We start from the raw sequence: 20,124 nt of genomic DNA, 5'->3' as shown, positions 1-20,124 counted from the left end.
TACAGTATTTGATCTGCTAGATCGAGGGTTGGGAAACTTTTTCTGAAAGAAGTCCAGGCAGTAAATATTTTGAGTTTTGCGGCCCTACTTCTTCTTTTTTTTTTTTTTTTTTGAGATGGAGTCTCACTCTGTCACCCAGGCTGGAGTGCAGTGGCATGATCTCGGCTCACTGCAACCCCCACCTCCCAGGTTCAAGCTATTCTCCTGCCTCAGCCTCCCAAGTAGCTGGGATTACAGGAGGCTGCCACCATGCTCTGCTAATTTTTGTATTTTTAGTAAAGGCGGGGTTTTGTCATTGGCCAGGCTGGTCTCGAGCTCCTGACCTCAGGTGATCTGTCCACCTCGGCCTTCCAAAGTGCTGTGATTATAGGTGTGAGCCACCATGCCCGGCCTATATTTCTTTACCACAACTCTGCAACTGTGCCATTTTAGCCTGAAAACAGCCATAAACAATTTGTGAACAAATGGGCATGGCTGTCTTGAAATGAAACTTTATTTGCAAAAAACAAATGGCAGGCTGCATTTGACCTGGGAGCTATAGTTTGCTGGCCCGGGACTAGACAGTTATTGTCATAAAATAACCATTTTCTAAAAATGAACTCTTTGGTTCCACTGTGTTTCTGAGTAAGTTACATGAGATCATTTAAGTTTCATTTCTATTGTTGGCCATTTGTTATATGAATAAAGATTTGCTAAGTGACCCTTAAGCTTGGGTCTTTATTTCATTTTTAGATTATATAAGGCTTGACCCACTTAAGAAATGTAACCGTCTTTTTCTTTCTCCTATTAAATGTTTTTTGTCTTTGTGACTACCTTGTTTACACAAACTGAACCTGAGACAAAGCCTCTAGTGACTGCTTTTTGTGGTTAAACTGGTTTCTTACCCACCAAAGTCTAGAGGAGGGAAAGAAAGAATTGTACCAGATTTGATGTGTTTTGTGTAACATAAGCCAGATTGTACCTCCTTCTCTCTCCCCAGGTCTGTATACAACTTAGGACCAAGAGGTGGACTTTGGTGTCTTAGTTCAAGCTCTAAAAATACCAGGGAAGCAGGGACGAGGGCACATCCCAGGCTTGGTGCAGAAACCTGACCTGAATTGGACCTTAAGATCAGAATATAGACCTATTGTCTTTCCTCACCTGGCTGTTACCAAACTAACTTCCGCATCTCCTGGAAGTGCTTTCTATTTCATCCAGGCAGTGCCCTTATCTGATCTGGAGTGGGTTTATCTCTGGGAGAGCTATTGACGTGCCTGACAGGAGAGGACACTGAGAGTACCTCCAGTCTCCAACTGCCTCCTCCGGCAGAACTGAGCAAGTCCTAACCATGCCAAAAACAGCATTATCTCTGGTTCCATCTTAGTCCCTGCACACCCTAGGATTCAAGGACTCAAGTAAGTTGGGGAGGGGAACATCTTTTCACCCCTAGAAAACCTTGTCTCCTCCCAAGCCCTGAGAGGAGAGGACTGCTGCTAATGAGACGGTGGTGGTTAGTCTTGTAATTTTTACGGTATTATCTGCAGAACGAATGACTACCAGCAGGTACTCTGAATGTCTTTTCTTTCTAATAAGACGTAATGAACGAACCAGATTGTGGCCTTGGAGCTGACCAAAGGATCAGCTAAAGGAATTGGACACATCCTGAGTTAGTTAACACATGGGTATTGTCGGTCTAAGATGCTCTTTAGGGGCTAGTGACTCATTCATGATGTGCAGGAAATGGCACAGACACCCCCATGACCACAGAAGGTTTCTACAGGCGCCGTCGTCACAGGGTCTACAAACAGAAGGAAGTCAGAGAGAGAAGCTCAGGGGAAGGCAAGGCGGGGCTGGAGACCTGGATTCTACATCGGAGTTTACTGCATCCTGGTTCTATTCCCAAAGTCCTCTCTGTGTGGCCATATCCCTGATTCTCAACCTGGCTTCATTCCAGTCATCTCAGGACCTTACAAACAACATTGATGTCCAGGCCCCACCCCAGACCAATGAAATCAGAATCTCTTGGACATTTAAAAAAAATGAGTGATTCTTTCTGGGTGATTCTAATATGTGGTCAGGGTTGGGGCCACTGCTTTACTTCATTACATCATGACACTAAAAATACTACTGGAAAGAAAAAAGGAAGGCTACCATCTGCCTTCCAATCTCTTCAGCTGGGAACCTCTTCATAAACTGTATCTGAAACCAGGATATGAGATCCTTATAAGTAATTCCATTTATAATAACAAAGAAAGAAAAGAAAGAAAGAAAGAGAGAGAAAGAAAGAGAAAGAAAGGAGGGAAGGAAGGAGAGAGGAAGGAAGGGAAGGAAAAGAGAGAGAAAGGAAAGAAGAAAGAAAGAAGGAAAGGAAAGAAAGAAAGAGAAAGAAAGAGAAAGAGAGAAAGAAAGAAAGAGAAAGAAAAAAGAAAGAGAGAGAGGGAGGGAGGGAGGGAGGAAGGAAGGAAGGAGAAAGAAAGAATGAAAGGTGTTTACAGCTGGAACTCAAACAGAACTTTGCCTGACACGTGTTCATTTTTGGCCATTTTTGCCTTTTTTTGTGGTGTGAACCATTACTTCAGCCCAGTTAACCCTGAGACCACCCACAAAGACTGAATTCACAGGTGGCTATCCAGTACAGTGATTCAAGGTGAGGACTGTGAAGTGAGATCGAGATTTGAATTTCTGCTTCTCAGTTCACCAACTATTCGATTTCGGGCAAGTGACTTAATTTAAGACTTAGTTTTATCATTTATAAAGTAAGAAGAATAATACCTATCTCACATACTCTGATTTGTTGATATGATAGTCAATATGCTATAAGAATAAATTAATAGTTAAATGACACAGTAGACATAAGGCATTTAAATCTAATTCCTGATCCATAGCAAACCTTCAACAAATAGCAGCTGTTATCACTAGAGCTAAAACGAATCATGTATCTAAGCTAGGGTCTGGTTTCTTTGCTGTTTTGGATAATGTCTCAAGAATAAGAATAAAGCCCACTGAAGAAGTCTTGATTTTTCTTAAAGCTATAAACTCACTAGAGTTTTTTGCATGTTGCCAATTTCAATCAGTTCCAGGAGTATTGGTTACTGTTGGCATATATGATGAGATTAACTTTTGGAAGAATCTGTGGCATGCAGGCCAAAACCATTCTGAGGCTGCTTTTGATTTGCTTTGAGTTTGTTGCAGCTAATGTGAAGGATGCAAATATTTCCATATTCCCTACTATCTGCTAGGGGTCTTCAAGAGATGAGTTGCAGTGACCTGGAGGTAACATTTTAAAAATGCTAGTTAAGGTTAGTGTTAAAAACATAGACAAAGCTTGAATCTCTCCAATACTTGATTTTAATTTTTAAAAAAGAGGAACATATTACAAAGCAAGCAGAATTTCAACATAATCTTTAGATGGTAAATTATGTTTTACATTAGTCTGCATTATTATTGCGCCTGGCTGGTATGAGGAGTGTGTGTGTGTGTGTGGGTTAAAGGGAGCTGTTATTTACCTGCTTATCTATCAGACTGGTAATACCAATCTCACTCTGAAAATTTAACATCAGGGATTTACTGTTCATAATAGAATAAATGCATATTGAGAACCTCACTTGAACTTAGCCCTTCTGACAGGAAACTTTCAAAGTTAGAAGTTACACTGAGCTTGAATTTTAAGAGAGAGGAAAAGTCATTTAATAAATCTAAAAAATGAAGGATGGATGGATGGATGGATGCATAGGTAGATGGATGGATGCATAAGTAGATGGATGGATGGATGGATGGATGGATGGATGGATGGATGGATGCATGGATGTATAGGTATATGGATGGATGGACGGATGGATGGATGGATGCATAGGTAGATGGATGGATGGATAAACAGATAGATTGATGGATGGATGGATGGATGGGTGGATGGATGGATGGATAAATGGATGGGTGGATAGATGCATAGGTGGATGGATGGATGGATGAATGGATGTATGGATAAACGGATGGATGGTTGGATAAATGGATTGTTGGATAGATGCATAGATGGATAGATGGATGGATGGATGGATGGATGGATGGATGGATGGATGGATAGATGCATGCATGCATAGGTAGATAAATGGATGAATGGATATGTAGGTAGATGGATGGATTGATTGAATAAAATGCTGAAGTTAATAGAATTCTCTGTTACTCTGTATGCCCATATGTTCTTCATGGCCACATGTAAGGTTAGCCTTATGATGGAAGATTGGCATTAGTATTGTCATTTTTATTTCAGCTTGTGCCTAGGTTACATGTTCTCGTATGTTCCTCATAAACATTCACATGGTCCAGTGTGCAACTATGAAAGAAGCTTCCCATGACCTGTGCCTCCCAACCTCACCCCATTCACTGCAATCTGAGGAAGAAATCCAACACCAAACACTAGAAAGCACCTTGCTGGTGTGGGCTTCCCTGTTAACTAAACTAAAATTCCATCTCTAGGACTCAGTGAACTGACAAGTGTTATTGCTTCCAAACTTGGGCTATGTTCACTCCATCCAGGCGCATTTCTACAATTTAAGTAAGCATTTTCACTATAAACTTATTGCTAGTAAGAGCACACCACATCACAAGGAACAGCAAATAGCAGACATATCTTTGCGCCTTCATACAGCAGCACAGAAATTATATCTGGTACTTGACTCAGTGTCAGGTGGTTTAAGCACTTCATCAACAAATGAAGAACAGAAAGGGTAACTGAGCAGCAACAAATATTTCATTAAGTTCTGTAACCAAGATAGGAGATAGATTCTCACACTTGATTGCTGGGAATACACACATCCTATAAAAGCCAGGAAAGTTAACTAAGTGGCACAAACCTTATAGCTTATCAGTACAATGCAAGGCACTTCAGGAAAACTGGTATGATAAAGCTTGGTTTCCTAGGAACAAGCTAATTAAATTATATTTACTCAGGTAATCTAAACTATTTGACTATTGAAGTGGTTCAACAATAAAAGAACTAGAATAAGACTCAGAAAAGCCTAGTACCTACATTGCTCTCCCTGGGAGGTGCAGCAGCACTTTGAGGGCATGCAAATTGTTTAAGATATTTTAAGGCAGCTCAGGATCTCTGCATACGTTCTAGTGAAAACAGCAGATCTTGAAGTAACTGAAGTACACGGCTCCTGTGTCCCACAATTCAAACACGAGAGGAGATGAGAACTCCCGTATTATAAGATGGCTTTGCACATTATTGTTCCTAGAGGTGAGTTTTCAGGCAAAACAGAGGGATCTCCCTGTCTGAGTGCAACCAGCAGGAAGAGGACCTTGATGCTGGCCACCTTTGCCCCTCACCATGGAGCTTCGTTCCCTGATATCTTCTGACAGAACACACGTGGTGCAGGACAATTCCCATGCCCTCCCTTCTCCAAATTACATAGGGATCCTGGGAGGTAAACTGTTTTTCTCAGTTCACTAGTGCAAAACCATCTCAGATAAGTCAATCTGCTTGCCTCAGGTCATTGAGTTAGTAAGTAGCAGCTCTAGAATTTGAATCTACAGCTAAGACCAAACCTACATTTCTCCCTTGCACCCTCAATGGACTTTACTCCTTGCCAGAAAGAAAGAATATAACCATTTAATGTCCCAAGGCAAGAATTACAACTTCGGTTCAATTTTGCTGTTGGTGTCCACACTGTAAAATGAGATTTGACTGGTAAGATAAGACATACCGCTGAGCAATTTGAAAAACAAAACATAATGACGTTTGCCCAAGAGATTGCAATGATTGTTTAAATTGATAACCCAAGTACTCTTTCTGATGTGCGTACTAGGTGATATATGTTATTTACTGATTGATAAATGGTAAGGCTGCACCTTTAGAATTACTGCTGCCTATTAAGTACACACAGATTTCAGAAGGGAAGTGAGCATAGGTGAGTTTTCAGTCATAACTCAACTATCACTCTGAGTTAGGGTGACCACAATGGCAAACCAAAGCCAGTGGAACAGAATGGATGACAGATAGGAAATATTCTCCAGCATGTGATCAGGAATAAATGCATGGAGGTGAAACAACTCCAGGAATTTTTCTTAATGAAGGAGGAAAGAAAATACAGTCACTGCATGTCTAGTCTGTATAGGTGTAGTCAAATACCAAGGAAACTAAAGGCTGTATGTTTGACTTTAATTTCAGAAGCCTGACTTTGGCTCAGTCATAATTCTCTAGCTTTTATTCTTCAGGTCAGACAGTCAAGGAGAAGAAGAATAAGAAAAATCAGTACCCTATTATTAGACATTCTTTATCATCTCTTTTTCGGCTGGAGTCTCCATCATCTCTACGTGCACATTTGATAAGCTGAAGTGCAATGATAGAATAAGATGATCTTGGACAGCTTTCTCTTTGAATTCATTTTTAGCTTAATGTATTTGTTGTGGCTTCTCTAGGAAATGTTTGCTGAATTAGCCCCTGTGCCTTGCTAGGGCTGATAAGGAATAGGCGGGATTTAATAGTCAAGAGTTTGAGTTCACAACACCCTCTTTCTATACTCCTGCTAGTGCTTCAGTGTGAAGTCCCTTAGATTTTTATGACAACTGGGCTGAGATCTTTCACTTTACGTAACTTAGCCAATTCGCATTGCTCAGTTTTTCCACAATAACTAGAATATTTGGCAAAAGGGTACAATTTTGCAATGGGAAAGCTCCCAAAGTGAAAAACCTAGTTGTTTACCCAGTTCTCCTGCTAATAATAAATACCCAAGATGAGCCCTGGGACTTCTCCTAGGCCCTCTTGCATTGATGCCAGGTAGAAGGAGGGGTATTGGTGCAGAATCAGGGTTTGAATGACATTCTTCTGTGTGGATATTAGAGGGATAAACTGTATGGATTGATAGGGAAGTGGTTCAGGATGTTACAAATGAGGACGTTATAGCCTAATATTATCACTACATGCTGGAGCAAATAAAGGGCCATAAAACATGCAGTGCGTACCCAGCTAGCTCTTCCAGAGGCCGAGAACTAAACTTGGAAAAGGGTGAAAGAGGCCTGATCTATGCTCAGGAATTGAAATGTCATAGCAAGAAATATCAGTACAGGAGAGATCTGGAGGTTCACATGCTTCAGACAGTTTGATGGAACTTGGTGATGAAGGATGTGCCGGAATACAGCAGGTAGAATCAAACACCTGGCCTGTCCATTGATATTGCCAACTTGAAAGACAGATCTCCCATTGGCTTGGTGATTTGTTTTTAAAGCTGAAATGTGTGATTGATCATCAGTCAAGCACCAATTGACCAATTGCTAAAATATGAAAATGGAAGGAAATGTAGAATGAATCACTACTTTTGTCTTCCCTAATTGATCTTTGAAATTATTCAAGTGATGATCTCATTTTCTGTAATATTCTATTTCAAATATTGTAAAGTGGGTCTTGGAGTGTTGGGTTCAAAGTTAATCTGTTGTATGTAAGACAACGTGTCTGGCCATCTGGTAGAGATAGGGTCCACGGCACACATACCTCACCGTCTGGTCTAGGAGGCTCCCTGTACAGTTGATTCAGAGTTAAACCACAATAAGACAACAATAGAAGAGGTGGGGGTAATACAAGCCAGCATGCCACACATTGACGAATGATCCGGTGAGGCTTTCAAAGCAAGGCAGGATTACTCTGGTTGCAGTGGGCTGGAGAAGGTAACTATACTTAGCAGATATTGCTTTTCTATTTGCCAGCCCACACTGTCAACAGTGGAAAACAGTCATTATCCTATCCCTTCTTTGATGGGAATTGCCACAAAATAATTCACTTGGTAAAAGCCTGTCTGAGGTGAACCAGGAACAAACGGTGTGTATTTAACATGTGGTGTAAGGTTGCACCAACAATAAAGGAATAAAGTTCAATTTGAATAAAGCAAGAGGAAACCGGATCACCCTTGGGTTCATGTCAGCGGTTGCTTCACAGTTTCTCAATTCTGAAGCCATGCTGCTGATAGGGACCTAGAATCACCAACTAACTGCAGTAGAAGTTTAAAGGACACTTCCATACGGAGCCCCTATAGAGAGAGGCGGGCACTTCATGCACCCAACTTTTAAGTATGTACATTCCCACCTGACAAAGTTAGATTTTACAGACGCCATGGCAAATGTGCACTCAGTGCTAACAAATTAGGATATCAGGCATGTATTAATGCTTTCATTTTCCAATTATTTTTTATTGCATTTAACAGCTGACTTCAAAAGAGATGAGGACACACAGAGGAATAGGGTGACCCGTAGTCGCAATTTGCCAGTGAGTAGGGGATTTCTTAGGATGTGGGACTTTAAGTGTTAAAACCAGGGCAGTCAGTGGAAAGCCAGGATTGTTGGTCACCTGACAAAGGAATGACTTGGAGGTAACATTTTTATTAAGTAAATTTTGCATTTTTGGATAATTTTTGAACCATCTCATTTAAGGAGAACGTGAATAAAATAGCTTCCATGTCTTCCTGAGGAGGAATGCTTTGTGTTGAGGATGGTGGGTGGTGGGAAGATGGGGAAGCCTCCAGTGGGAGGCTAAAGGTTGCTTTCAGCCCCATTTACTTCTCCCAAGGGAAAGCTAAAGGACAAGGGGAGACAGGCCATTCTATAACCAAAGCCATTTTTCTTGTGATTTCTTGCTGTCTAAACTCCATGAGGCTAAGGCTAGAGTTACATTGCTAAGCTGTCCCAGAGGTCAGATCACTTGGCTCTTTTAATCTTTACTTAAATAATCTTTAATTATTTGCTTTTCATTTTTCCTGGAATGTCAACAACCCTACTTTGTCGCTATCTATGGAAATCTTGTGGGCTGCACTCAATTGTTCCCACCTCTGGAAGGCTACCTTCAAACTCCCAGGTAGAGTAAATTCCCCTTCCTGTGGACTTCTAGAATATTATGGTCCTATAACACTTATCACAATATATCATGGTTAGCTATTTGTCCATCTTTCTGCTGAATGATAATTTACTCCAGTTTAGGAACTGGAGGGTCTTTGGAACTCAGCAAAAAGAAGGCATCTGATTTAGTTACTAATCAAACTAAATTGACATGATACCAGTAACAAAGGTTTCTGTTAGTAACAAGAAAGCCCTGCTAGGATTCTCCTGGCATTTTGAGGAAAAGACCATATGCATAATAAAATCTCGTTCATCTTAAATGGAATTCCACATTTTAATGCTGAAATTCACGATTTTATTTTAATTGGGAAACTGACAAATTGGAGGAGGATGGGAACATTGAGGGATTGAGGAGCGATGATTAGGGGTAGTAATAGCACCTGCACCATGGATTGGAACACATTCCAGCACTCACAGGATTCGCCATCACAGCCAGTGCTGCTGGGAGTCTGCCCCAAGCCCTGTGAATGTTCTGCACTGCTTCTGAGAGCCCATTCCTGTGCTTCTGTGTGTATATTAATTTTAACAGCCTGCTGCCCCTACCACCATCTTCATAAGATTGCCCTTGGGCTATGGGAGCCACTTCCACTTCCGTTGCAGATGCAGGAAGCCGGAGCCCTTGGGAAATTGCATGCTCCCATCACCCTTTATACTCTCAGTCAAAGACTGATAGGCAGCATCATGAAGGCCCAGCTCTCCTACCTAGGATGCTATTTTCACTCCAGAACTCCCTCCCCAGGGTTAGGCAGGGACTGGGTCTTGTCCTTGTCCTAAAATTGTACCCTGGCTTCTTCCTTTCCTGACTTGCTTTCCCCACACCACTTTGGGTTCCTCCTGGGAGTACTATTTTAATAAATTGCCTGTGCATTTTTGTCTCAACGTCTATTTCCATATAATCTACCTCCAGACAAGATTTTAATTTTGTGGCTTCCCAGGGCAAGCTTCTTGCTAGAAAGACCCAAAGGCAAGTAGGTCCTCACCTCTGGCCTGTGAGGTCTGGAAATGGGTACCCTTTATGCTTCAAGACTCACCTGTATTCCAAGGAATCATTTTCAATGCCTCTAGGATAAGGATGGTGAGAACAAACTGGAGACAGCTGGCCATATCATGATGTACCTGTGGAGGGCTCTTCAAGCTGCTAGATTCATGGGAGATTCTGAGGAAGTTTTAAGAACTGTTGTAAGCTTCCATAAATAGCTCCATATCTAACCCAACTTAAATAGAATTTATTCCAAGGTAAAAATATTTTTTCCCTCTCATCACACTTTAAGGTTTTTTATGTCTTGATTCAAGCCAAGATGAGGATTGGAAACATTATAGCATTTTTTTTTCTTTTTTGGAAATTATTCTTGGGGAACAGTTCTCTTGAAAAGTTTGGTTCTTGTGAACTCTTCTGCCCAGTATTCAGATGTCATTTCAGATCTTCATAGAAAAATCCAGACTTCTATGCATTTTCTATGCAAATTTGACACACCTAAGAGTCTCTCTTTCAGTTAACTGTGGAGGTGGGGGTTGGGGAGCAGAAAGAAGTAAACACAACTACTGAATAGTCATTTATATTTGTTTTTGTCTTCAGCTAAAAGGTCAGTAAAATTAACCATGTTCAATTATGAAATGATTAGCTATGTTATTTCATGTAATCTTATACACTAGATTTCCCGCTGTACTCCTTAGAACCAGATTGTGAAACAAATTTTACTCATTGGATGAGAGAGAGATTGGATGGCAGAAAATATTGTTTTGTCAGGATTAATAGTTTGTCCTATTTCCCTTAGTCAGCTTCAGAAATTTCCAGAAATACTTAGATCATTCAGTTGTTAAAGCACGCTAAACAAAGCCTGGCCTCTATGACAGAAGTCACATAGATGCGCATTTTAGAATTTCCCCACTCACCTTTCAATGCTGCAGTCATACATTTATAATGTCTCATCTTCTTTGGTAAACTGTCAGATCTGCAGCCTCAAAATCTAATTGTTAACATATCACCAAATGAAAAGTGACAAAAACAGGTAAACATCACCAAAATGAAGGACATTGTCTTAGCATTTAAACTTTAAAATTTATTTCTGCTACTCTGGACTCATTTTTTCCTTCCATTATCTTTAAGATTGTTATAAATGAGTATCCACTCTACTGCATATGGTCCTACAAGAACTAAAACTTCCCAGAGTACTAAACTATGGTTATAATTCATGCAGTGTATAACTCAATGCTGAGAAGAAGCTACACATGCATATATATGCTCAAAATATAAGAATTTAAGAAAAATGTACGATAATGAAAAATGCATGGACTGAAAGTGAAAAGAGCTGTTTTGAGCTTCAATTCATTGCTCTGTAGCTGTGTGACTTTGCACAAATCACTTATCTTCTTTGGCTTCCATCTCTTGCCCTTAAAATACAACTAATCATGCCTACATTTTGGTCTGAGCATGGAATTAACAACATTTCTGGCAGTGTTTTACAAATTGAAAAAAGGTGTTCCAATGTTAGTTTATTAAGTAAAGCTGAGGCTGGAAATACAGATTAAAATATAAGGAGATAATTAAAGTTCCATGGTAATAAATCATATCTTCCATATGTAATCTTTTATCAACCCACTTGACAAATATGCATATTTTTTGAGGGACTATGATGTGCCAGATATTGCTGGAAAGAGGTTTGGTGAACGAGACAGGTACCATTGAGCTCTAGACTGGAACACAGATGGTAAACGAAAAAGCTTTAGGGCAACTTGAGGCAGTGGTAAGTGAGATACACGACAAAAGGGAGTCTTGGGGAACGGAGTTGGATCCAGACCAGATCAGGTAAGGATGTCCCAGAGGAGGTGCCATTTGGGCTAGGACCTGAACAATGAGTCAGCTTGGTGAATGAAGGCCAGAGGGGACCAGTCCAGGCCGAGGAAACAGCCCCTGCAAGTCATCCCACTTGAGCAGCTGGTGTATACTCAGATCCTTTAATTCTCAGTTTTCCCTCTTTCATCGTTCTTCACCTCTGTGCTTACCTGTTTTCTATGGGACTTTTAGCATGTCCTCGCAGGAGGTCTATCTGATTCTAGACTGCTGGAGTAAGGCTGTACCAGCTTTAAGAAGTCCAAATCTTGTGGACTTCTTAATCCTCCTGCCCTAAACCCCTGGGAGCCCAGTGTCTTCTTTCCAGGGCCACCATTTTTACTCCCAGGCTGAAAAGGAGTCCCTTGCTTCCAGGGAAAGAAAGAGCAAAACAGAAGGAGACTGAGGCATACCATCTCCACTGGGAAAACAGAAATGGAATGATTTATGCACTGAGCTTTGAGTCAGGAGGGAGAGGGGGGAGAAAATAAGGAGGTCTCAGCCCTTCCTTCCTAAAGACAGAATGACACCCCATCACTTCCAGCTCCCATTTAGTTCAAGCACCCAGAACAGCAGCAGCTGCACTTGGGGTGAATTGCAGAGCCCAGTACTCTGGGGAGAGGAAGTATCATTCATTTCCAACAGAAGCAAAGTGTTCCTCACTCTGTCTGCTCTATGTCAAACCAGATGCCGTGGTCTGGCCCCACTGATGTGCCTGGGCAGGGGACGTGTGGGTATATCATCGTCTCCCATGGGAAAGAGACCCTTTGCGTCTCTTGGCATTGCCTTTGGACCAGTGTAGAGGGCCCTCTCTAGGGGAAGTGCTTGTGAAAAACCCATTCCATCTCTTAGGATTGACCACGGTCCCCATGAAGTCTGGCCATGAGAAGGCCAGGAGAGCACACGAGCCTTGGACTGGGCTCCCTTGATGTGGTGGCTGTAAGAGTCACTTTGCATAGGATGGACATATAACCCCATTCCCGAAAGAAGCTTCCTGTCTCTGCTTCCAGAGATCTTCCATTAGAAGCCTTCTTCAAGGATGGAATTCTGAACATTTCTCATAAAGATGCCAGACTATGCAAGAATGCTGGAACCTAGATTCCAACACATATCCCGAAGCTCAGTTTCCATGATCCAGAAGAACCAAATTTTGCCCATGTCTATTCAACTTCTTTATATATATATATATATATATATATATATATATATATATATATAAAATATTTATCAAGGAAAGCAGGGCAATAGAAAAAAAATCAGCTCATTAAGGGGGTTGAGCTAAAAACACGAGTTTTCCTCTGTGGCATTTTGCTTAGCTATGTTTGATATAGGTATAGTCTGTATGGGTTCGTTCTGATTCCCCCAGGAGGCAAGAGATTTTGTTAATATTCATTTGGGGAGGAGAGAGGAAAGAGAAAAAGAAAACATGGGATAAAGGAGAGATTGTTAGAAAAGGTAATCTGGTTATTTATTTATAGTTTACTTAGCCAAAGGGACCTTAAAAAAGCTTTGATAAGAATGGCCAAAGTTTCTTCAAAGATTAACTGGCATTCTTTAAAAAGGCATCAGTTTTCTTTTGCACAGGTGTTTGGAGAGCCCGGACTGGATGCCCACTAGAATCCTGTGCTCGTCTGTAGATTTCCTTAAGACCTTAAGACATGCTGACATCATGGTCTCCTTTCTCAGATTCCTTCTCTCTTTTTCTCTTTCTCCCCCACTCTCTCTCTCTCTGTCTCTCACTTTCTCTCCTTTCCTCCCTCCCTCCCTCCTTCCCTGTCCCTCCCTCCTCTGCCCAATGTCTCCCAATCTCTTTCCTTTCTCTCTTCAGTTCCTCCAGGTAATTCTTACTCAAACTTGTACCAACTTGTTTTTGACTGAAAGTGAACGGTGAGAGAGTTTTCTTCATTTTGAGGAACCCTAAACACCTATCTTTCCCAAGGCAACCTGTCTGGACTGAGCATTTCTCTGACTTGACATAACTTCCCATCCAGCCAGGAGTCTGCACTCTTCAGTCTTTGCAGGTAAGAGGTACACGGCACTTATGTCAACTCTGGGGCATGTGGCATGCTGGAGGTATTTTTGAAAAACTTTACTTCTAAAGGTATGAAAACGTTGTGATTCTTTTAAAGCTTATTTAAATCATTCAAGACGCCCGTGCTTATCTGGGGGAATTTACAAGTGCTGTTTGCATGTGGAAAACGGAATTTTACTTAATGATGAGACAAAAAAAGTGTTTTATTCTTGCTCGTGAAACAATATCCAGATGTTGTCTTGTTTGCGGTGGGTGTACGGGGGTCTAGCTTGCGGGAGAAGAATTACTCCGACTTCTCTTTGCAAGGGTCTGTCAGAGCAAGTTTGTTATTGATTTTCAGCGATTACATAGTTCTTTGGCTAATTCTGAAGCAGTTACTTTCCTTTGTCAGTGGGGAAATCAGCTTAGATTGCCGTAAGGCGAAACCTCGCCGGAATATTTTAAAATCTGTTACCTATCCTTATGAGAAAAGTTATGTAAGTTTTCTGTGGTAGGTGTAAGGAATGTAAACAATCCTGAGTTTGGAAACATTATGAACTTTGTTCATGACCCATGATTAATATGTTTTTTAATCTGTGTATAATTTCATGAGACTTTAGACTATCCTCAGCTAATAAATGTTATACTGGGTGAAATTTCCACATTGCTCCTGTAACGCCAACGTTTGTCTCCTCTGTACTTCCGCGTTTAGTCGCTTGAAGGAAATAAGAATTTATTGTTCAATAGATGTTTCTTGACCTCATAATTTCCTTAACCCACAGGTTAGAAAACTTACAACGAATGTAGTATTTAACTGTGGAAAACCAAAGACCAAAAATGTGTACCATTAATTCAAATGTTTAGATTTATCTTTTTCCCCTTAACCTGTAAGAGGGATTTTGAAAAAAAAAAATCCAAGTGATTCTTAAAATTCATTTTTTGCAACCTCAAGATCACATGCACACACTCACACTCATGCACAATCAACCGTTATCCCCAATCCTATCTTATTTTGTCCTCTTGTGAATGTTTAAACAAATATGAAACAATCAGTAGTAATAGCCTTAGGTGACAAATTCTCTCCTATTTAAAATTGTCCTAAAAATCAAAAGAAAAGTGTCCCATAAAGCTATAATACATTTTTAAATATCATCATTTTGTGAAAACTAAATACAGTATCAGAGACACTTCCAGCCAATTAATTAAGTAAGTAAGCACTTACCTCACACACAGCTTCCCCGGGCGCTGTTCTTTCTTTCCATACCTTCTAGGGTTTTACTTTTTAGCAGTTTCTCTCTTTCTCTGTTAATATAATAAGTGACCATCCAGGGAATGACCCAGAGGTCACAAGGCAAGTCTTCCCAAAATACTGAAGATTAGAAGAGTTTAACCAAATTGCTGGTAGCAGCATGTCAGAAACCCTCATCAAATAACGGAACAGACCTTTCTTCACTGAATTAAATTAACGTATAAATAGTCTGGGGGTTTGAGAGAAATTGCCTTAGTTGAACTTTGTGATTCTGGTTGCTTAAGGAAAACACATTTTTCTAAAACGTCCTCTCTCCATCTTTCCACTCCTTCCTCCCACCAACAGTTGTGGTCATTTTACAGAAAGTCTTATTTCCCCAATTTCCTCTCCTCACACTTCTCACCAGTGCAGACAGCCAGTGTTTCGGGGGAAAAGAGAGCGAGACCCCAGGCTGCACATGCCAGCAAACCTGAGAAGCCAACAAAAGCAGGTCTCTGGGCTCTTTCCCATAAGGCTCGGCACAACCTCACTCTGCTTCTGCATCGAGGAAATCTCGAAAGGGCTGTGCTTTCTTGGGGCGTGTGTGTGTGTGTGTGTGTGTGTGGTGTGCAATTATATACCTGAATAACAATGACATACTCATTACAAGAAAACCCACCAATATGTGGCTTTAGGCATGGAATAGAGAGGCAAAGTTATTCGGATTTAATCAGTACATGTCAAATCCTTGAAATATCCTTTCCCGTCCAATCCCCTCTCATCTGTTTGGAGACTCGAAGCAGCCCACGAACTTTTTTGCATACTTTGCCTCAGAGTCCAGGGTTGCTTATGAAATGTATTTGTGTGGTGGATGCGTCAGAGTCTTAGAGCCAACATAACAGTCCAGAGACTGAGCTGTAAGCATGATAAAGCTGTAAATGACTGGCCCGTGGGAATGCGTGTTGAAGGCATATACACCTCCCTAATCATTTTCTTCAGTCTTTAATATGTAAGTCATACAGCTACCGTTATTTTTTTCCCCTGCAACAATTCAAGCATTGCACCCCAGATTAAATCGTGTATCTCTAAATATGTTGTTTTAATTCTTTCAAGTAAAAATAATTCCACACTGAAAATTGTCAGAAAGCCACTACATGAGTTAATATTAACTTTTGTGTCTGCAAAGATGAGTTTGTTGCTTATTCATGGGCAAATACAAGAGGCAAGTCAGACAGAGGTTATTGTCTACCTTCTCTCTCTTCTGTCCTTTACCTTTATCTCATAAAAGCCACCTCAGGAGTGGGGCTTTTGGTGCAGTCGATGGTGGGATAAGGCTGGGCGGTCTGGATCTAGAACAAAGTGAACCAAGGGTGGGCCTTACTCTATGGCCTTCAAGGATGCAGTGCCCTGGAAGGAGACAGGTCTGACCGAACACACCTGGCTCAAGTAACTTCCTGGTGCCAGTTTTGCAGACAGGTGAAGGAGCAGCGTGACCCGGTAGTAGCTCCAGAGACAAGCAATCTAAGAAGTGCTAATCTTCCCTAAAGGAACACAGGGAGCCTGCTCCCACCTTTAAAAAGAGAACTAAGGGCAGAGAGGGAGAGAAACTAAGTTATAATTTATAAATAAAGGTTTATAAACATTTAGGAAATGCAACTGCTTTCTTGGATCCTTTATTTATAAGTTCTAACTTAGTTTCTCTCCCTGTATGCCCTCGATTCTCCATTTAAGAAGTTTTATTTGCTAAATATTACTCTGTTGAAATGAAAGAAAAAAAATGAGGGAGTAGATATTTCTGATAAAAAGGCCAGGCGAGAAAGTTGAACTTGACAAGTGTAGCCTCTGGAACACGTCTCTGGATGAATTCAGATGATAGTAGGGGGATCTCCGCTCATCGTAATGCAGCTGGAATACACATAGTGAAATCTGTCACATGCCCAGGGAGAATTTCAGTCAGAAATATCTGTGCTGTTTTCACAAGGGAAAGGTCAGAGCTCCATGAGGAGTTCATGTATCTGCACTTCTTTTGATGGGCATTGTGCCTTAACTGGAGAAGAGATCAATAAGCCAATAGTCGCCACTATCCAATTTGAATCCAGAAGTTCACACATGACCTAATTCCAGAATACAGTTCGTGCTTCTAGACAAAAAATTCTAAAGCCCACAATTCCAGATATTTTAGCCACTATACAAAGATGAATCAGGGTCACGTGATCATGCTAACGTCAGAAGATGCAGGAGAAGGACAAAGTTTTGCGTTTTGGTACAAAACACACATGTGCCAGCCACCTGATTCTTTTCCAGTAGGGAGCAGTTGAGTGGAGGGGCATGTCTGCACTACCTTAGGACTGAGGATCTACAGAGGGAACACTGGAAAGAATTAGCAACAGAATAAGCCAGGTTTTGTTTGATTCTGTCTCTCCCACCCTGCAGCTCCAATTCAGAGCAGTCTTAATGTGCAGGGATCCACGTAGGACCAGCCAAGCAGGCCCTCTCGTAGTAGCCTGGCCAGAAGTTACAGCGGCTCTGTAGGCCACTCATTCCCTCATTCAGAGTTCCGACATCCTGAGCCTGCCCATGTCCCTGGGATTACAGATAACACGAATCCTCAGAGTCACCGCTGGGCCATCAAAGAAAAAAGAGGGTGACACAGAGAAGGAACACCGCAGCGGGGAATGCAATTCTTAGGGTGCTCTGAGGACCCAGGTGCCTGGGTTTGGGTTTCATTCACATCTTGCTTCAGTCAGAGCTGCCCTGGTGTCAGGCGGATGGCTCTGGAACTCATGTGCATTTTGTCTAGTGTCTATACTGGAGGCTGATGAAGATTTTATGGACCTTTAAGATTGCACAATTTGGGAGCTTTCTTTAGAGGAAACAAATGCAAAATTAGGTCTGTACTATTAAGTACAAGGATTTGGATAGGACCTGGGCAAGTGAGGAACCCTGAAGCTGAAGTTTCATTAATTTCTTGATAAATCCACTCTGTGTCATATATAGTAAAGCCCTGATACTTGTCTCTTGAATGAATGGTTGAATTAACTTATGTAAATTTTAGCTGCTGGCTGCCCTCTCAATAACTCTGAAAAATGATAAGCAAAACATACCAATCATGTTTATCCATATCTAGTGATCAGTGATATATGGAAAACTGATCTCAATGCTATCTAGAATGTTTCTCATTTCATTGGCACCTTGCCATTAAAGGTAGGTCCTTGTACTGTGGTTGAACCTTTAGGTCATATCTCAGCCCAAGGGTAAGATGCTATCAAAGCTGCTTTTCCTATGGTAGAGTATGCGAGTACTGAAATTAACTGTGTACTTTTTCCACTTGAAAAGCCCCCAACTTAAAACCTAAAAACATTATGCCAGTTGTGCCACTAGACCCTAGAATGGTATTGAATGCATGAATAATAAGCATCTTCTTGAGCAGACTTGAGGGCTTGCCCCAGTGGAATATCTGTGTCTCTGGTGAGAAGGCTTCCTCTTTTTTCCTTAGTTTCTATTAATGCTGTTTCCAATTTTCGATAGCAGTTAATTGTGTCATTTCTTGGTAGAAATGCTGGCTAAACCCATGCCTACCAGGCCAGATAATGTTCTCACTCAATGATGTTTACATTTTCAAATATTTGCAGATTGATATCTTGCTTCATCTTAGACCTCTTTGCCAAAAAATACAAGGTCAGCTCCCTGAATCTTGCTTTCTTATTTCCTGAGTTATCCTTCATGTCTATTCCAACCTTTAAAGGACAAATTTGAAAAGTTTATCCTTTGCTTTGAAAGTTCATGAAATTTGGCATCTTTGTACTCTTCTTACCAATGCCATTCCCACATATCTGCTAGGAGGTAAAGAAAATATAATGAACCCTGGAGCACCTGGCTGCTGTGACTAGGATGCTCTAAATACTAAGAAATAAGAAATCTGCCCTGTCTTTTTTATATTGTCAGAAGTTTATGGAAATAATTTATATATGGACAGTAAGCTGTATTACATACACACACATGCAAGTGACAAAGGCAGTGTGGGTATGTATTTAGCTAGGACATTAATAACAAAACTGACTGTGTAGGTATAGAGAGGCTATCCCAATGTCAACAACATCAGAATACAGTAGTACTGTATTTTGAATGTCTTGTTTAATATATTTCAAATCTATAATTTTGACTTACAGTCAAAATTAAATATTAAGTGCACACAAAACAATTGCCCTCTAAACAGTATTTTTAAAAAGTGACGTCATAGTGACATTGACATCTGACATCTTTTTTTTTTTGAGATGGAGTCTTGGTCTGTCACCTGGGCTGGAGTGCAGTGACATGATCTTGGTTCACTGCAACCTCCACCTCCCGGGTTCAAGAGATTCTCCTGCCTTAGTCTCCCAAATAGCTGGAATTACAGGCACCTGCCACCATACCTGCCTAATTTTTGTATCTTCAGTAGAGATGGGGGTTTCACCATGTTGGCCGGGCTGGTCTTGAACTCGTGACCTCAGGTGATCTGCCCACCACAACCTCCCAAAGTGCTGGGATTACAGGCCTGAGCTACCGTGCCTGGCCGACATTGACATCTTAACGTCACTCCTTAAAATGAGTTGGATATAATGTCAAACGACTTGATTCTTGTCAACAGGAATGCTGTGATAATCTGATTAAGAAAGACTCAGGGTCTTGGTTCCTAGGCCCTATGGACAGAAGAAGGCTAGCTTCTCTCAGGCAGGCCAAAGCTGCTTTGAGGAGGGAAGGGGAGGTGAAGTCTCCACTCCATTGCTAGCAGGACACAGCTGCCTGGGAACTGGGGGAGAACTCTCAAAGGCTGACCCTATACTTCCTGTCTCAGGAGTCAGGGGACAGGGGTGATTCTGCTGGTCAGAAGGCAGGAGGGAGTGTCCTGAAACACAATTGAATTTGACAGCAAAGCACTGTCTATCCTGGGAAGTTCTGCTGGTGAGCGGAGTCCTGTGAGGGTCCTGGTAACCCTATCCCTGCAAGAAATAAGAAGGTCTGCACTCAAATAGGTTCAGAAAACCTTTCCTAGTTTAGGTCCCTCTTGAAGCTTCACAGCAATCACTAACATTTAAAAAACCCCAAGAAGTTCTGCAGCAAAGACATTCTTTAACTTTGAATCCAAGTTGTACATCCATTTTGGACTGCAGAACTGTCCACCACCTCCTCACCGACCACAGCTATGATTCCCTC

General features: G+C 41.2%; 1 protein-coding gene across 1 annotated transcript in view; it reads left to right on the top strand.

Annotated features, from left to right (window-relative positions):
* The first annotated feature begins 10,355 nt into the window (after window positions 1-10,355).
* KCNJ15 (potassium inwardly rectifying channel subfamily J member 15) overlaps window positions 10,356-20,124 on the top strand; it is a 49,185-nt gene continuing 39,416 nt past the window's right edge. The window contains exons 1-2 of the mRNA XM_055276960.2: window positions 10,356-10,445; window positions 13,632-13,713. The gene's annotated coding sequence lies outside the window, so the exon portion shown is untranslated. The remainder of the gene's footprint in view (window positions 10,446-13,631; window positions 13,714-20,124) is intronic.

This window comes from Symphalangus syndactylus, chromosome 5 (assembly GCF_028878055.3).
Source record: "Symphalangus syndactylus isolate Jambi chromosome 5, NHGRI_mSymSyn1-v2.1_pri, whole genome shotgun sequence".
NCBI classification, from domain to species: domain Eukaryota; kingdom Metazoa; phylum Chordata; class Mammalia; order Primates; family Hylobatidae; genus Symphalangus; species Symphalangus syndactylus.
The sequence above is the reverse complement of the archived record's forward strand: the minus strand, read 5'-3'. Positions and strand labels throughout refer to the sequence as shown.